We start from the raw sequence: 20130 nt of genomic DNA, 5'->3' as shown, positions 1-20130 counted from the left end.
ATGCAGTGAGTGGTGAGCATGGTGTTGTGGAGGATAATGGAAGAGTATGAGAGGAAATGCAGGATAGAGGAGGAAAACCAGAATAATGACATAACCTGGGTTGCCCCACACTGCTGGTAAGGGAAGTTTTGTACTTTGACCCCTGTCAGGCATTTCTTGTGAAGCTAGTATAGCCATATATTTTTAAATTGCACAGCATGTGCCATTGGTTGTGTAATTATCATTTTCATCACTGTTTGGAGTGGTCTAGTTTGAAACAGCTTTTGCAGCAAGCCTAAAAATCTTGAAAATAGTTGATTTTGAAAGAGACACTGATAATGCTACTGTGACTCCCACTACATTTTAGTACTGACTAATCATTTCCATGAGGCTATAAAAGGCTCCTGAAAAAACAAGTTTGAAATTCAGAGGCAAAGGGCATGAAGTATCAAGGATAAGTCTATGGGGCTTTCAACTCATCTTATATTAATAGACGAGTTTGGTGTTGGTTGAACACTGAGACATCACTATTTTTGAGTACTTAATTCTTTCTCTTGGAAGTCAGTATATAGACATGAAGTATAGAAAACAAGCAGATAAAAAAGGGATTTCATCATATCTCTAAAATCTGACCAGGGCGTGTTACAAGACGAGCTTCCAGTGTTATTTGAGATCAAATTCTTTGTTAAAAAGACAGCTGAAATAGATTTTATACCAAAAAAGTCTTTTCAAACTCTTGAAAATGTTGAGTTTTGATTAGCATTTTAGGAATATCTGGCTTTACAAGGGAAAAAAGCATAATAGAGGTTATAGATGAGGGAAATTACTTTTTAATGGGAGGGATAATAATAGTAAGTAGTGTTGCGTCCATTATTTCTCAGTCTTGAAGAAATGGTCCTGGTACATCAGGCACATCTTCACCAGCCAGGCAAGGAAGGGAATTGTCCTGCTCTGCTCTCCACTGGGGCAGCTTCACCTCATGTCCTGGTGGCAATTTTGGGTGCCACAATATAATGGATTTCTAAAGCTCTCAGAGAGTGTCCAGAGTGGGGCCATGAAGGTGGTGAAGTGTCTAGAAAGAAAACCATATGAAGAGTGTCTGAGGTCATTTGGTCTGTTCATCCTGGACAAGAGGAGACAATGGGGAGGCCTCATTGCAGTCTGCAGCTTCCTCATGAGGGGAAGAAGAGGGGCAGACACTGATCTCTTCTCTCTGGTACCAATGGCAGGACCTGAGGGGACTCCAAGAAGTTGTGTCAGGAGAGGTTAGGAAAATCAGGGAAAGGTTCTTCCCCCGGTGGGTGATTGGGCACTGGAACAGGTTCTCCGGAGATGTGGGCACAGCACCAAGCCTGACAGAGTTTGAGGAGCACTTGGACAATACTCTCAGGCACATGGTGGGAATTCTGGCTCTGTATGGGGCTGGACTCAATGATTCTTGTGGGTCCCACGGGACTCCTGCTATTCTGTGATTATGTAATCACTGACCTAGTTCAGAGGTGTGAATTTGCAAAAACAGGACTGACTCCTTGCCTGCTGTGGATTTGTTGGAAGTTTTGCCACTACCTTCAACAAAACTGAGCTTTCCAGGATTTTTCCTGTCTGAAGCTGCTCATAATGGAATGGACCTTTGCTGCAAATGCAGATGCAAATGAATATGCTTCATGGCTAGCTCTGCTGAACTGAGTGAGGCTTTTTCAGACTCGATGACTGTATTCGTATTCATAGGTGATGCTGCATTTAAGAATCAAAAACAAGTCAAAATTTGATTAACAGAGAAATTAGACTTCTAATAATAAAAATGAGAATTGGATTTGGATAAATAAATGTCTTTAGATGAATCCTTTATTTCATGGAAGATTTGCCTTAGAAATTAGATTTGTGTAAATTAAGTCTAGAATCTCTTATAAAATAGCATCTTCTGTGTTTCATGTAAGCATGAGGAGAACATGCTCACTCAAAGAGGTTTCAGTAGGCCGTATAAGTATTGATTTAGATAATCTGCATGACAGCAAAAATATTTTCCACCTTTTTTCCTTTAAAACAGCTATTATATACAAAGAAGTGAGTCCATTTCAGTACCTAAAATGTATCTTTTGCATCTAGCTGTGCAACACACAGTGATTCCCAAAGTCATCGTGTGAGAATTGGAAGCAGACAGATGAAAAGTTATGGAAAAGTGACATTTAATTCTGTCAGAGTTGCTGTTGTTTTTCCCTTTGTTAGTCAGTTTGTCTTTACTGTTAGTGTCTTGCCTTTACTGTGCTCTGGATGAATATTGCTAAGAACTGACATATCTACTGAAATCCAGTTTTACCATTTATTCTAATAGAGTTTTTTAATCTCCATTTGACTATGACATTACATCAGCATTTTGTGTGTGCCCCCCCATACTTCCCCAGCTTAAAGATGTGCTCTTTTAGATTTTTTTTTGTGTGTGACTTTAACAATGTTCTGTTCACATTTCCTTGGATAGACCCAACAATTGCTTGTTGACCCATTTTAACCCCTTTTGAGCATCATCTTCAAAGTGTAACTGTCCTTGACAATGAAAGAGACCTTCCTATTGTCTGGTCCTTCCAGGCAATCTTTAGCATTGAGTTAAATGGCTTTCAGATGGAGGAGTTGGCTGGAAGGAAGGAGACAAAGTGGTCTGTTGTTTCTGAGTGACTTTGCTAGAGTTTCCCTTTTTTCTTTTAGAATGGTGCATTTCTATAGAAGATGACAGACGTTTTGACAGGTGCAATATGCTTTGAACTGTTGTGTCAGATAATTCTTTTGTCTTGATTTTTCCCAGCAGAGTGGTACATCTCCTTAGGATGCTGATATGCATATTGTTTGCTTTTCATTTAGTGTGGTGAAGCCTTCCATCCTCCTTTTCTCTCTCCCTCTCTAACTTTTTTAATGGCTGTTTGCACATATGTAGCTGACCCAGATGGGAAGGCGGAGTGACCATGACTTAAACCTCTCTCACCAAACTTTTGATCATGATAACTGACACTTAAAAATCAGCAAATTATAATAGTAATAGAGAAAGAGCTGGCAAAGACACACAAAAGCACAACCTCATATAAAATCATGTTAAAATTTCGTCTCTGACTGCAATGAACTATGCTTGGGTGAAAAATGTGGTTTCAGGGCTCTTACTTCAGAGCTGGAATTATAGCTTTGCTCATCTGAGCACTGGCCTAGGTGAAAACAAACTGTAGTCCTATCACATAATCAGAACAGGTTTCAGAGCAGAACTCCAAGCTAAAGTTTTAATACTTGCATTTTGTCTTGCTTCTAGTAAGGATGTTTTGTTTCTTTCTTAATACCCTTACTGGAGAAAATATTTCTCAAAAAAGTAGATTAATTCATTTGGAGTATGCAGAGAATGTTCTATGTTTGTAGCCAATGTTTTTGAGGTGTCAGCTCTGGAGATTTTTAGTCCTGCTATGAATTGCTGTGTTGTAAGTAGCAGCACTGGTAAACTGGTCATGCAGAGAACATATTGGGGTTTGTGCCTGACGCTATCTTTCTGCATCAGTCCGTGCCTCTGCCTGCTGCCTTTCTGCCTGTTTTTGACTTAAACAGAGTTTTTTACTATTACCTTTGATGTTTTTTTTTTATTTTCAGAGTTAACAACTCTTCTTTTGGTGGCCTGGGTATGACTCTCATTCATTGTGTCATGAATGACATCCGTGTTACTGAAAGACAATCTGACCCTGAAAAATTGAAAACAAGATCTTCTTTTGCAGTTGCTTCACATGGCACAAACTCAGTGGGGAAGAGAGATTTAAAGGCTGCCAATCAAACAGAGGAATGGACAACATAATTTACTGTAACAAGGAGAGGTGGCTTGGATAGTGCTTCTTTATGAATCCTTGCAGAATATCTGAAAACTCAGTTTATTAGCTCATGGAATATGTGTTTAAAATACTTATACCAATTATTTTTAATATCAGGGACTAGCAGCAAAATCTCTGTAAATCATAGTTGGCTGACCTGGTGGCGTGATTTCTGAAAATGACAGGAACCCATCAAACTGTGTTTTTCACAGTCAGAGTGACAGTATCTCAATCTAGCATTTTAGCCTACAAGGCAATTTTAAAACTGTGCATGCTGTGGTACAGAGTGGTTAATCTTGAAGTGAAAAAAAATATAATTACTTCTTCTAAATGATAACATTTATGGGACAATTTTGAATGGTGCTTATGATAGGCCAAACAGTAAATAGCTATATTTATCTCTTTACTACTAGATGCCTCTACTAGTGCTGCAAAGACTTCTACAGTAAAACTTAAGCATTTGAGGTCATGGATCTGAAACAGAGGGCTAAAACATTGTTTGAAATTCAGTCTATTGCCATAGAAGGGTGCTAGTAATTGTTATACTTGACTGTAAAAGTGCTTCTTTGGGATCACTGAAATTTTCCATCTCCACAGTTATCTTTTCTTCAAGTAATTCCTGTTTACATTACAGCTCTTACTCTTGTAAGTCAGTCATACAAACAAGATACAAAATCTGTTTTATTAGTTACTCTTCTTAGCTGAAAACACAGTATTTTTGCCATCTCTGTTCTGTGCTCACCTGTTACTATAGTCTCTGGTTGTAGATTTAGTTATTAGACTAAAAACTGATTGAAAGTCCTTGTCTCTAAACAGTAGAAAATAAATTCACAACACCAGAAATTTCTAAACTAATTTTTGTAGTTATCTGTTGCAGTTTTCTGTAGGCAGCTAAGAACAGGTTCTCATGAAGATTGTTGGATGGTCTTAACAAGAGGGCTCTTTATTGACACCGACTCTAATTGCAGTGTGTCATGGGAAGCTCTCGTCTCAGGAGATCTGACATTGTTCCAGGAAGAACCAAGCAGATCCGATGTTAAATTGCTTCAGGCACTTTTGCAAAGTAGAGCATTTCTGAAGCTGGGAGAATTTTGCCAAGGGTCTCACAGGGCATGAATTTCTCGGGATGATGTGCATCACATTCAGTTTTATGGTTTCCCTTTCACTGTTTGAGGACATTGCATAGCTGAATAGATTGGAGGGGAACCCACGCCTTTTTCACAGGAGTCTAGCGTAAGCATGGCAGAGTCCTTGTTATGCTCATGAGTGAGATGGGTATTTATTATTTGATCAGTATCTGAAATTTCTATAGGGATCTCATAAACAAAATGAAGGTGGTTGCTCTTTTGATCAGATCCAGTAGGAAAATATGCAAAGAGTTCTCACAGGCTGCTGATGTCTTAAAATATGTCCACTGTAACAATTCAAAGGCTATAGAGACTTCATGGTTGTCAAGTGTTCTGCTTGCCCTTGCCATATAGACGTCATGGTTGTCACTGGAGATAGAGCGCTGTACCTTCTGCTCCAAACACATAGGCTCCTACTGTCAGGGTTGGTATCGTGTTGCAAGCATGGGGAGACTATGCAAATTGGATAACATAATGCTACTCATATGGGAGCTGACTGTGCTAATTCCCACGTTAATCCTGTGAGCGAGCGCAATATGAACAAGACGCTCACGCCAAGGCTGGCTAAGGCCAAGCCATGTGTTCCCACCACTGAGAAAAGCTGTGGCTGCTCTCCAGAGTCCTGTGCTGACTCCCAAGTCCTCACTAAGAGGTGCACCTCCCACCTGATAGAATTTCCCAATATCCTAGAAGTGTTGAGTGTGCAATAGTCTGTGAGGAATCCACTGATGAAAAGACATTTAACTCAAACTTTCCACTAATTTGCTAAAATTTGGACCACACGGTCAGCAAGAAGGCCAAGTTGAGCTTGCCCTAATCACACGAATAATTTCACCTGTCTGGCAAAATAACAACAGATTGATGCAGCTTTCTTAGAATGACAGAATGTGAAAAATAGACCTTTTTCAAAGTCTGATGTTCAGGAACCATTCCAGGCTCATTGGATGGGAAAGAATCCATTACTGAGTCAGGCAGTTGATGATAGTTGTAACTCTCTTTCAGCTGAAAATATTCTATTCTATTCTATTCTATTCTATTCTATTCTATTCTATTCTATTCTGTTCTGTTCTGTTCTGTTCTGTTCTTTCTATTATTTCTATTATTTCTATTATTTCTATTATTTCTATTATTTCTATTATTTCTATTTCTATTTCTATTTCTATTTCTATTTCTATTTCTATTATTTCTACTTCTATTCAACTCTATTCTACTCTGTTCTATTCTGCTCCTACTCTACTCTGCTCATGATGATGATGTTTAACCATTGACATTCTTCACTTATGGGGGATTTCTCCTGTGTAGGAATTTAAAGATGAATTGAAAGTGATGATGCACAGAAGCTACTCAAAGTTGCTTTGATTCCTACTGAAATATTTCATGTAGGACTTAGATGGTTTCTAAAATGTTTCTGAATGACTTTGCTCTTTTTATTTGGGCTGAATAGGTCCTGTTTTGATGAATATCCCTTTCACAAAATATTGATCTTAGAAAAACAGTATGCTTCCCAAAATGATACTGATTTTATCACAATTTTTAACAAAACTTCCAAAGTGATATTTTTATTTTCAAGTTCAAATTACTTTGTTTCATGTTTTCTTACTTATCTTTATGTTGTAATTTACTTTATGATACAAGATTTTAAAAAGAAACATGAAACATCACTATGAAATATTTGATAATGTGAAAACAAGGTCCATCATCAAAACAAGGACCTCTGCAATGAAATTTTTTGATTCTACTTCCATGGGAAATATCAACATAATGTATTTTATGTTAGATGCATAATAGGTGCTACCCATCACTTTCCCTTTATGTTTTTCTCTTTTCATGTTTCCCAGACTTGAATATGATACAGAGAAAACCAATAAACAAGCAGTTGCTGCTTTCTCTTTCCACTGAGTTTAGTTTATGTACAGGTTGCTGTTTCAGGATTTTTTGGTATTCTTGCTTGCTTGAGAATTGAAATTAATTGCTTGTCTTGGCTTTAATCTGCCTGTTTGAAGTCTTGATGTCCTGGGGGTGACCACTAGTATTAGTAGGGTAACTGATGGGTAAATTGAAGGAATGAAGTTTTTATTATTTAATTAAGACTTTATTAATAATGTCATTCATTTCTATGAATGCTGGTCTGGGTCATCTGATCTTGGAACATGACAGCTATGCCCTGCCCCTGAAGGCAAAGGGGACTGAGGTTCTTATTAATAGATTCCCTTGGGGCAGATTAGAGTGAAATGACACTAAACCATTGGTTTTTATGTATATATACATATATATATATACACACACACACACACACACACATATATATATATATATATAAGTAAGGTTTATTTGGTTGCAATGGAAATGAGGTATTTGGCAGGCTGGGTTATTATTATCTATAGTAGCACAGGAGTATAAAAGCATTTCAGGCTTCAGCTGAAATTCATTTGCTGTTGTTGACTGTAGAGAAAAGAATCACAGAAGGCATTTTAGTATTGTGTTGCAAAAGGCATTTTAGAGGAGTATTGCAGTTACTGCAAAAAAAAGGAATACACATGCAAAAAGGAACTGGAAAATCTCAGTGCTATATTTTATGTTTATAAATATTTTGTATTTGCGTTTTAACCCCCGATTTGCTGTAATTTAATATTGTGGCATTTTTTCTATCTTTCTCTCTTAAGAAGTCAGAACAGAAGGGATACTTCTTAGGAATTCTCTTAACTATTCACAAGAGAAACAGCACATCACTTTAGCCCTTCAGAAAATGTCAGCATAATTAATAACATTGTTTTCCCTTCATGAACTGAGTTTTGAGTATTGGTTATGCATGTAACAATGAATACATGAATGGGTAGCCTCAACTTTCTCTACTGGATCACCAGAAACAGGAAAAGATATACCACAAAAGTATATCTTTATTAGCATTAAAATCTTTATTATCATTAAAATGATTTAGGACGAAAGAAAAATTTCCAAGGATCTTGAAGGATATAAGAGGCAAAATATTATTGAACCTATTACCTGCAGTCTACTGTTGAACATAAATGGTAGGAGGTCACATCAATGGGACAATACTTTGAAGTAAATTTAATCTTCAGCTGGACAGCAATTAAAACATTTGCCTGTAAATATGCTAAATCCAACTATCTGGCAGGGAAGACATCTGTGTGAGCTGTACCAATCTACAGAGGCCAAGAATGTTTTCACTGAGCTCAGATATATCTTCCTTTTAGTGAAGCTCTTATAAAGCCACTCCTGAGGGGCACCCTGTTGTTCCCTTATATAGTCCCTCTGGTCAAGGCTAACACCTCAGTGGCTGAGGATGAAAAATCATGAATGCTGTTTAGGAATACATATTTCATTCTAGATATCATGAGCCTGTTGGCAAAGCTCATAAGTTGGAAATTCTGAGCATGGGAACTCCTTCCTTCAGAAGCACTGAAATGCCAACCCACAGGTCGTGTTCTCAAGAACCGGTGCTTTGCTTGGTTGTGTGAACAGTCATGGCATCATGAAGGTGTTTGAGTTTAAATGAGAAAGGAATTTTGATTATTAACTTAGCACTTGTGCTTCTCCTGTGGGGATGAGTGAGCTCTTTTGTGGTACCACCATGGCTCCCAGGATCAGTTAATTACATTAATTTCAGGAACAGACACAATTGTCCCCAGATTTGCTGCAGCCTTACTCTCTCCCTTCTCTAAACTGTATCATATTTTCTTGAGATGTAATTTGAAAGCTTTTGCTGTCTTTGATTCCCTGTTATGTGGGAGAAACAGAACTAATCATGACATAGTCACATCTGCAAAGAGGAAATTTACTTTGGTAAAATAAACTGAGACACAGACACACTGCATGCGTAACAAGTAAAACTAGGACATAAGCTACACTTGCTAATGAATTGTTTCATAGGGATGTACAACTTGAAAAATGAACACCTAAGTGGTGAGCTATCTTTCTCTGTCCCATCATTGCTTTGCTGGAATGATGCATACTCCTGGAGGAAATGCAGGTAAGATTAAATAGCACACAGCTTTTCAGCCTCCATTCTGAATGTCATGCACTTTTCTGGACATGATACAGATGAGAATATACATCTTGTGCAAGCTTTAAAATTCTTAAATGGTTTTCATCTTGATGGCTTTAAGGTAGGTTTCCTATATCAAGATGAAGATTCCTGATGATGAAATATTTAACTTATGGCCCAATTTCAAAATATAGAGATTACTGTAAGTTATTGTGGTGCAGGAAGAGGAATTAAATTGATCATCTGTTGTGCAATTTAGTTTTAATTTTTCTGATGGATGAATGTTGAAAAAAAACCTTAGTTAATTTTTATGTGTCAGCATTTCAGTAAAATGCTGATGTGGGTTTCTCTAGTACCTATTACTTGGATAAGGTTGGGTTGGATGTCCCAAGGTGATATATATATTTGTTTTTTAATTTATATTTGTTTTATATGCAAGGGATGAAGAGAATCCAAGACCTGTATTTTCCATAGCTGGCAAAGCCCAGATTATTTTTAAAACACCTGATTTGAACACGGTTTATTTTTGAGTTGGCTCTGTATGAGCAGGACTAGTTTTGTTCCCAAATCATGGGGGACAATACAGCATAGCATGTTTACAGCGTGTTTAATCCTATTTTACTGTCTGAAAAGAGCCTCTGGTTATATGTATATTACTGATCCTGCACCACTGCCCAGAACAAATAAACCAGGCATCTTTCCAAGGCCGGTCTTCCAGTTATTTTTCAGAGTATCTATGACCTGGCTACCTAGGAAAGAGCACACCAAAAGAGAAGGGTTCTTCAACCTGCAAGGAACACCCTTGTTCCTACCAGAGTTTTGTTCCTGGGGAGTCAAATGTCAGCAGAATTTGACTGTCTCTCCTTGACTGCAACTTGCCCTTAGCTGCCTCAGAAGTCAAAGCTTTCAGGAGATAGAGTGTTTTTAAACATATTTTCCCCACATATTCTATTCTACATACTAAGGAGAAATTAAACATAAATTTATTTTGCTTTTAATTGCTGGTTTAGGAAAGTGAAAAATCTAATGTGTCTAAGAACCCATTTTTCATGAAACACTATTTTGGGTCAGCATTAATGACAAGCTTCTCACTCAATCTGCATTTTGCACAATATTTTATTCAGCTGTAGGTACCCAATTTCAATTTTGCTACAAGGATTCTCTTCATTTCTCACATAACTAATCACATGGAATTCTCTTTAATTTTATCTCATAATCGTACACATTCAGTGCAATAAGGGATAAATAGTAGACAAAGAAACTTGGGGCATTCTGGACCCTCTGTCACTTCTGACTACACCATGATCCACTAACTGAGTGACCCAGTTCAGCCAGGGAGTAACACTTGCCAGAGTGGGTAGGGGTTTCAAAATCTAGGCCATACTTCTTTGCAATTATTTTTCTTTATAATTTTATTTGAACTTTTTAGCTTCAGGATTACTCCCCCAGAAGAAAAGCAACTGGTATCTTTATTATATAGTTCTATGGCTTGTCAATCATAGGATGTTTTCCAATTTTGTTATGTTTTGTTTGTAATGGGACAATGGCAGTGTTTTGTTTTAGGTATACTAGAAGTTATAATCAAGAAAGAAAATTGAGCTGATCTATCCAATGGGGATGAGAAGTTATTTTCTTCCTAGTTTCTTATTACTCTACTGCTTAATTCCTGGCAGGATTGCATTAATGTTAAGCACTGGTCCCCAGCACCAAGTGGCAATTTATCATCTATCTTGGCAGGCTTCCCTGCTTCATCCTGCACCTGCCTCCTTGAAAGAAAACAAGACATCAGATACTTATTCAAATAATGCAGTAGCTGATCAGCAGAGTATCTACACAATGGTAAGTTATCCATGATAAAAGAACAACTTTTTCATGCATTATATGTGACATATGTGTCCTTTCTCTTAAGATTTATGACATTCATGACGGTGACTATTGTTACTATAATCAAATCTTTTACAGCCTAGCTGCAAAGGTTCAACTTATTGTCAATAGATTTCTATATGAGTCAATCATGCAATTTCATAAATGCTTTGAAACACCTGCACTCTCCTTGGAAGGGCAGAAATAGCAGTATCATGATCTCATCTTTCAAGTCATGAAACTGCTATGTCTCAGTAATTCTCTACTGGCAAACAAAGTGGGAGATGAATCAAAACTGTATGTTCATTTGCATTTGCTCCATATGATACATACATCTGTCACATATATACAGGAGTGTGCATATTTATATATATATTTGCACCCACATATATAAATGTAGGTGTGTGTGTATGTACATAAACTTTCTGAAGAATAGATTGCGACCTTGAAGCACAAGAAAAGAAGATATCAAGGGAAAGCTGTATCTGTGAATCAGAATGTGAAGAGAATGGCAGGAACTATTCATAAAAAGGATAACTAAAATCTTATTCACAAATATAAGAGGAAAGGTCATGTGTTTTACCAGGAATTTCCATTTTATAAGCATCACTGGAAACAAAATGCATAACTGCTAGAATTCAGGATGTCATGCTTCTGCTGGCAGAAGTATTGGCATGGAAAGGAGGTCTTTTGCTTAAAGCATGAATTAGCCTGAGGTGTGCAAACCAGTTCTCTGCCATGCCACTGCTTCCCTGCTACTGTCTTCTGGTTTTTCTGAGCCTCACTTCCCATCTGTAAAATAGTTAAATGTATTCTTTCCTTCTGCATTTTTTGTATGGGTAGTTATCAAAGACACACACAGGCACCAATTAGCTCCTTGTATTTGGCCCAGAGCATTTAAAATATTAGAAAAATGCAGCTGCACATGGCAGCGTTGTGATTGATAAAGCCAGCTTATGTTCCATTAAGGAATACTTTATTATCTATGATTGTTAGGAATCTATATCAACAACCCACTCTGTCAGGATCTGTTGCTAAAAGTAATTCTTTATTGAGAGCTCTCAATTTAATGAGAAAAACAAAGAGGGGACACTCAGTGAAAATGGAGCAATTAAAGAAAAGTGGCAAAAGTGTGAGTATGTGTATCCAAGTGGTGCAGGTGAAGAGGTACCCCATAGAAGTACACTGTACAGTGAAAATGTACCATGCAGAGATGCTCAAATCATTAAAAGATAAAATGTTTTTTCCAGGTACCCATCTCAGAACAGGAACCTGAATTGAGGAATCTCTATGCCAGGTAAATGTCCTGGGGTTGGGATGGTTGGCTCATCTCTCTCTTTCTTCTCAGAGCTGTTGCAGTCAGACATAAAAGTTTTGAATGTGGCAACAGAGAAGGACTACAGCAGTAACAACAAAGTACTTTAAGCAAAGATGTTTATTTAAAGCTCTTATTTTGAAGGATTTTAGCACAAACCATCACATTTGCCTACTGAAATGCCATCTACAAGAGCCGTTTGATCTGGAGGCTAAATCAGATCTCTGTCTCTGAAAGAATTCTTCATATTGACATTCTGATTAGGAATTTCCTTTTTTTTTTCATAGCCTGGTCTGCAGCTGAGGTCCTGTTTTATTTTCTGCCCAGAAGGAAGGTTTTCTAGTTGTCTGCAGAACTAATTCTATAGCTGTCACATAAATGGGTTTCTAATTTGTCATAGAGTGCTGAGCAATAGAAATATTTGCTACCCCCTGAAGATCCGCAGATCTTCTTCTGCCTTTATCTGTAGGGTTGTTAGAGTGCCTATATATTTGGCAGGGTTCTTGGAAGATTTTTTCCTGTTGTATTGCTTGCAGCAGTGCAATCAGCAGTGCCAAAAAGCTGGTGGAGGGCCGTCGTGCTGTTGCAGCACGAGAGTTCTGCTGGTATGTTGAAAACAAGCCTTTTTACTGCTACTCCATTCTAGAAAATTGGTTTTCATTCTTTCAGGCTAGAATTTTGGTACATTTATGTGACCTTGATGTTTGCCAGAGGCTGCTCGTCCCCCCAAAGAGAGCAGAAAAGGAGGAGAAAACCAAAGCATGCTGATCACAATAACAGTGCTCTCAACTTCTGAAACCATGCTTTGAAAAGAGCCAGGGCCAAGAACTGTGGATTCTTGGAAGCTGCCAGACAACACTAAGACAGAAACACCAAATTTCCCATGTCTCCTGAGTTGTAGTGGTTGGGGTTTTTGAATGTTCTCCTGTTCTTGACATAGCACTGGTGCAGCTCAGTAAGTATGGGCAGGTTTTGTAGCAAAGGCTTTCTGTAGCACATCATCCCCCCACAACTCAAAGAACTCCACTCCTCACAGCGTGACCTGGGACTGTGCTGCTCTTGCTCAGCACTCCACAGCAGGGGATACTCTGGGGAGTTGATTTTGGCTGTTGGACCTCTGAATCAAGGAGAAAAAAATACTGGGAATGCACATAGACTTTTTTTGTGTGTCATACCGTATATGTGACTGTTTGATTTCTCAAGTTTCCTTATGTGTTTGGATACCCTAATATTCCTAATGAGTCCTCGTGTGCAACTGCTTAGTAAATACCAACCTTAATGCTTGTGACTTAGAAGCTTTGTTCAGTAGCCACAAAGGTAGAATAAATGCATAAGGCTTTGTGTATCTGGTTCCTTGGGCAAGTTGCCTTACTTAGCAAATGCAAAGATATTAAATTTCTATTCAGATGATTAAAAAAGAGCTTCTTCATGTTTTACCGCATGACTTGCTCTGTTTATGGTGCATTAGGTGTTTACTATAGTGATAGAAAAATGGTATCTTCTCCACTTCCCTCTCTTCTCCTTTGTAACAGATGTTTCCTCAGAAGGACTTGCTGATCACCTGTATCTCCAACAGCATCTAACAATATTTCATTAAAAAAAAACCAATAGGTGATACATATGCTTGCCTTTATTTTGTTAAGGTTTGATTTCAAAAGGTAACAGCTAGTGTCAGGTTTCTCAAACTGCTCCTTCTATTTCTTGTTTTCAATTGAAACAGTATGCTGTGTCAGCAAAACCCACAGCTCGCTGCCACATTCTCTTTTGTGTGGCAGTCGTTTGACACATGAAACTGGCAGCTGCTCTTAAAGGACCCTGCAAATTAACCATATTAAAGATACAAAACATGGAGGGGTTCCTTTTCACAATGGTGGGAAGCTTTCTTAACTACGTTTAATTCAGGTGTAAACCTTCACTGCCATAATTAAAAAGAGGAATGAAATAAGAGAGCGTGTTACATGCAACAGGATTGCCAACACTGAAAAGATGGGATCAGAACAGCCCATGGAGGGGTTATAGGCTCAGGTCTTCCAACAATTATCCTGGCACCTGAGCTGTAGTTGTGTGAACTTTTTGGCTGCAAGAGACAGTGTTCTCTGCCTGCTGTCACTGCAGATATTTGTGTTGTGTTTGGCTCCTACACATAATTGTCACCAAGGTCAGAGCCTCTGGGAAGAGTGTGATGATGATGGAAACAATCTTGAGCCCCTTGGAGCACTCCTGTTTTTCAGTGAAGCTGCACATGACCTGTAAGCCTGCATAGACCATAAGCAGATGCAATCTGTGCAATGCACTGGGTCTGAAAGACTGAAATAGAATATTTCATATAGAATATAGGAAATCAGCACTTGAAATTTTGTTGGGCTTTCCCCCCCAGATATATTCAAACCTGGAAAAAGTAGCTTTCAATTGTTTGGGCAATTTTTGGGTGGGAAGTTTATATTTATCTGAGGAGAAAGAAAAGACCCCATAAAATGAGTCAGGCAGGGTCTTTCTTTTGGGATGGAGTTTTTTAAGCATAAAATTCAGCTTTTTACACTTGAGTTTCTGTGGGGAAAGCTCACCCTGGTTTAAGTCAGTGCTAGCCCAATCTGTGCTTCAACAATCTGTGGTGGGTATGGTCATGGCCAGAGGAGAGGGAGCAACCTGAACATCTGGGCAAACCCAGAGAATGAGTACCAGGTAGTCAAACTATCATTTTGATGTTATGGCTGCCCATTCCCACTGTAAGAACCTCCCATTGTAACAGCATCCAGTCTTTTCCTCTGTGCTTTGAGCTGGACCACACTAACACAGATGGTGAGAAGAGCTTCCTCTAGTCCAAAAGGAAAAGAGCTGAAAGATCTTCAAGACTTCTTAAGGACTTAACTCCTGCCAATTCGTTTTACTCTGTATCTGAAAGAAATGAAAGATCTACAGCTTTCGTTGCATTAGTGAGCAGTGGCCAGAGCTTCAAAGCAGCAGCTGTGTCAAGTGGCCAGAACCACTGATGTGTCCACTCACAGTGGTAAAGGCTCTTAAGGAAAATGTCCTTCCTTAAGTAATTCCAGATCAAAATGAAAGTTTAGAAAAATATTACAGATTTTGAGTGGAAGTAGGAGAATGCAAAGAAGACATTCCTATATTTTGCTTTGTTTTTAGAAAGCTTTCTTCTCCCCAGAATTAAAGCCTGAGGACAAGAGGCATGTTCTGTGTTTCTTCATAATATTTAAAAATGTTAAAGATCCATAATAAATTTTTAAAAATACATATGAGAATTACTTAGTCCCTATCCTACTGATCTTCTCCAGAAGAAGACATTCTGTTGCTTCAAATACTTTATGGGCTGGACCTATAATTTTGATAAATATTTACTGAACCAGTATTTTATCAGAAATCAGAGAACATAAGGGGTTTAGTTCCTCAGGCTCCCAGCAACCTCTCATTTTAGCGTGTATGGAACAATAATCTTTCATCAGGAGTGCATAAAGTGGTTTGTTAATTTGTAGTAGGAGATTTTTGTTGTACTTGCATATTTAACTTGGCTCTGTCTTATGAATGGTGCCAACCATACAGCATTCAATTGGAAAATACCTGCCAAAGGTCTGTTTCATGAGTGTCCTGGTCAAGGCCAGGAGTTGGACTCAATGTTCCTGGTGGGTACCTTCAACTCAGGATGTTCTATGATTCTAAGTATTGGGTAAAGCCAAGATATTCTCATAAAGGACTTTATGCTTGCAAAGGAAAGAGGAAAAGTGGTGTGGTCCCCTCCTAAGATGCCAGCAAAGCTTCTCTCTCAGTAGTATGAGCAGCACCAACCCAAGGACAGGAGAAATACATGTGTCTGGACAGATGTCAAAGGGCTGACAACCTTTACCCACTGGAAAAGGAAAATACTCAGATTTAGGGCTATGCTGTCTTCCACACAAAGGTCCAAATGTAGCCCAACAGAAAACCCTGTGAGACATTTCAGGTAGTGTCAACTTGTCCCATTAGCCTGGAAGGCACTGGATGTCTAGAATAAGAAGAAACTTGGGTAAACCAGAAATAGGACCAGAACATCTAAATCAGCAGAGCTCCATAGAACATACCAAGTGACTGGTTATTAAAGAGAAGGATTTGTGAATTAGTCTGTCATGTCCATATCAGGTGAGGGTCAGTGACATGAAAGCAAATGTTTTGTCAGGACTCTGAAAATAGCTACTTGCTCCTTTTCCAGAAATGTCTGAGAGGGTGCTGCCTTCCTACCCTGAGCAGGCTTACCAATCAGTTTTTTAAAGCTGAAGCTGTCCCTTGAAAGAGTGATTCCACTGTGTGTTGACATACAAAAGTTTCAAATTTTGGTTGTTTTATTTGGTTCAGGACAGTGTAGTGATATATTTTCTGTTTCTTGCTGATGGAATTTCAGGAGTAATGTGCAATGTTCAGGTTTGGTATCACCCAGAAGCAGTGCACACCAGCAGTTTTTCCCTCATATTCAGTAGTCTTCTATCTGTCCATTTGTGCTTTTTGGCAAGTGATATACAAATTAAATGAGTCATAAAAGTGAACATACAGTATTTGTTTCACTAATATCTGAAATAACCATGCAAATCAAAAATCAGATATTTAACTGTAATATCTACATATGAACAATTTTAAAATCTGAAAACATGTGGTAAAAACATTTGTGATTATATTTGAATAATTTATAGGTTACGTATTTTCCCATTCTGCCCACAGTAATCCAGGTAAAAATACAGGTGAAACTAATCAAATATATTGCTAACTACAGATTATTCTTTCAGTAATTTTTAATGAGGCCAGCAACTGTTAAGTGCTTTTATTTAGGAATAGAAAAAAATGCAGGAGCACTCTGGTGGTCAAAATATACCTGTCCAGCTAAGCCACATTCCCTTTAATGCTAAAAAAATCAGCTGATAAAAAGCTTTATTCTAGTTAATTTATTTATTGCAAGCTATTTTAAAGATATACTTAAATTAATATCACTTCTGTCATCCTGCAAACTGATTGTTTTGAAAATTTTCACATCAAAATCAAGACAAACAATCAGCACCAAACCCAAATAAATAAAGCAAAGGTAGAAAGAGATTCCCTGAATTTCCATCCTACCTGAACATGAGGGGAGTTTATCGCAAGCAGAACTAACTCCATGTTTTATTCTCCATAAGTGTATATGTCCCACTGCTGTGAGGTCTCATCCATGCCTGGAAACCTCACATATTGCACAAAGCAAATAACTACTGTTATCAGTACTCTGGCATATATTTGACACGGAAGGAAATGACTGCCCCTGGGGCAGTGTGACTGCGAACAGGGATCTGATGGCTCTCTAGAAATAAGGGCTGGTTTTACTAAATACTTAAAAATGCATTTATACTTCTCCATTATTGAAGTGTTTTATGAGGTATAGAGAGAGGAAGAGGGAAAAAGATGTCACAGCATATTGTGTGTATCATGGCTATGAAACAAGACTCAGCAAAAGTTGTTTCCTACTCATGGTAATAAAATGTAGTTATAGCCACCTTGGTTTCCAAAATCAGAGCTCCCAGAGGATTTGTATTAACACTGTATTAGGGTTAGTACTTCTGTTCTCACTGAAGCAGTGTGATACCTAACACACTTGTGAGGAACAGATATTGCAACAGAACTTGTATAATCCATCATTTTGCTTAGGATTTGTAGGAAGAAGTGAAGAGGAAACACTGCAGCTTGATGTCTTTGTTCTCCAGCTCATATGCAGCTGTGAGTACAAGGCTGGTCCCCCAGAAGTGCTAATGCAGTCTCTTCTGGCACTCACTGGCACTGTGGCACTCACTGACCTCTGAGGATCACCTTCTCATCAGCCCCCACCAAACCTTTCCACCCATGGGGAGTCTTAGGGTTTCCTTTAATGTGGTGAAGCCAGTGGAAGTTTTGAAGCCCTCCTCCTTCCTTTCTGCCTTTGAACCTGGCTGGTCTGCTTGGTGACCATCCCCTGAGTAGGGCACACCTGGAGCAGAGTCCTGAGGTGTCCTCACAGCCTGGCCCTCCTGTGCTGAGTGTGCATGCCCAGACTGCTAACTCATGGATCATTCCCAGTGTAGGCACTCACAGCCAGGGCACTTAGCACTTTGTTCAACTAAATCTTCAGTTTGAGAGACCTTATGTGCCATGTCTGCATAGCACAGCCTTATATATCACACTAAGAGGTGTGTCTGATTTATAATACTGAAATCAGTGTAAAAGATCCTGGTTTCTGTATTTGGCTGGGACTGTGTCTAACATAGGTTTGAGTATTCTTCAGTACCAGGAGATAATTGCAAGATTTAGAGTGCTTCTAAAGGAAAATGATTTCTCTTTCTTTGCAGTCTTCTGGAATAAAATCACCTAGCACCCTCAAAAATTCTTTCTCTACTTCCAAAATGTATTGAAATGAGTGGTGGAATAAAAGTATCAGAATCTGCTTTGTTTAAAAGCTGCTGCTGACCATCCCATTTACTGGATGAGTAGGAAGCAGAATCACGTTTACAGCTAATTACATACATATTAACTGCATACTGAAGAAGAGATGAATTTTACAATTATATGGGAAAAGACAAAATCATCTGATTTTATGGACTGCATATTTTTCTCTATAAAGCAAAAAAAATATAAAATTTCATGTTGTCCTGTGAGAGTCTCTATCTGCTCTTCAAAGTATTTTAACACTGGATATACTCCCTTTAGAAAGTACTGTACTATTCCACATAATATTGAATTGTTATAAATTTGAAGTCCATTCTAATGTTAAAGTGTTTATGGAAGTATGGAATTTTCCCTCTTTGAGGAGATATTTGAATGTGTAAAATTAGATATTTAGATTTCAGACGTAAGAAGACTCAAACGTAAGAAAGTAGGCAGATGTGACAAGACAGGCAAATAATTCCATGTCCTGAATTCAGTGTTAAGGATGTATATGGCCAAATATGAATGTTTGGTCTCTTGGTAATGATGCAGGAGTATCCACAAATGAAGCAGGTTTGGAACCAGGAGTCACAGCACACTGCTGGTTAATTTACATGGTGGAGGGTTAAGGAAAGCTGGGAAAGTTCCGTGCAGGATTTGTGGGGTGCTCAGTTAGACCTCTGTGAGGATCATCTTCTTGTCAGCCCCCATCAAACCTTTCCATCCATGGGGAGTCTTAGGGTTTCCTTTAATGTGGTGAAGCAGTTCCTACCTCTCAACTGTAGTGAAAGACCCCGAAAATTGTGTAGAGCCCCACCAGTCATTGCCCCACCAATTTTGCATCTCTTCAGCTGTTCTGGAACATTTATGCCTTAGTCGAGTGAATATCTTGTTATGTGCCTTTCCCATCCCTGCTATTTCCTGCTCCACTGAAACACACAGAGCTGTGTTGTCCACCAGGACCACCAGCTTTGCTTCAGTCCACAGCCACCCCCAGGCTTTAGAGTGAGCTAGACCAGTGCTGCTTTGACAGGCAGTACAGGACAGGAAGCAAAGGAAAGTGGCAACTCTGGAGTTCGCATCTCTACAATGTCACTGAAAACAAAATTTAGTAACCAAGCATCAGTGCTATTGTCACAAGCAGTCTTCAGTCTTCACCCTCCCTTGCAGCGTTGCCCAGCATTGAACATTTTTTCATGTTGTTACACTGAACTACACTTTAAAGTAGAACATTTTAATCTGTTTAAAAGTCCTCAAATAGTCTTTGTTAACTCACTAATGTTTTCCTTTTGTTTCCTGAGGTTTTACAGTGAATTAGACCACAGAAAGAACATTTAGCTATGTAGCATATATATATGCTATATATTGTTGTGGGGATGGGGGCAGAAATAACATCATGACAGTTTCCTCTGTATGGTATCGTATATTTCTGTATGTGACCCTGTTCAAATTCCTCTTTTTAAAACTGACTGCTTAGCAGGGGCTGTCTAGGCAGGAAATGTGATCCTGTTTGTCACAGAGTCTGTCAATGTGTGAATGGGACTGCTAAACTGATTTACAGTGTTTTAGCACAGCTACTCCTGGGCATGTGAGGCTAGAGTTACA

The 20130-nt window shown here is 38.5% G+C and overlaps 1 protein-coding gene across 27 annotated transcripts in view; it reads left to right on the top strand.

The window, feature by feature from the left end:
- The window catches only part of LOC147653510 (uncharacterized), a 161215-nt gene that overhangs the window by 70395 nt on the left and 70690 nt on the right, over positions 1-20130 (top strand). For 11 of the 27 annotated variants that reach the window (XR_015286310.1, XR_015286311.1, XR_015286312.1 and 8 more), the window contains 3 exons: positions 8828-8927; positions 10616-10781; positions 12056-12102. The gene's annotated coding sequence lies outside the window, so the exon portion shown is untranslated. The remainder of the gene's footprint in view (positions 1-8827; positions 8928-10615; positions 10782-12055; positions 12103-20130) is intronic. The other 16 variants (XR_015286324.1, XR_015286325.1, XR_015286326.1 and 13 more) reach the window with 2 other exon arrangements.

This window comes from Cyanistes caeruleus, chromosome 4 (genome assembly GCF_971803275.1).
Source record: "Cyanistes caeruleus chromosome 4, bCyaCae1.hap1.1, whole genome shotgun sequence".
Lineage (NCBI taxonomy): Eukaryota > Metazoa > Chordata > Aves > Passeriformes > Paridae > Cyanistes > Cyanistes caeruleus.
This window is presented reverse-complemented; position numbering and strand designations above follow the sequence as displayed.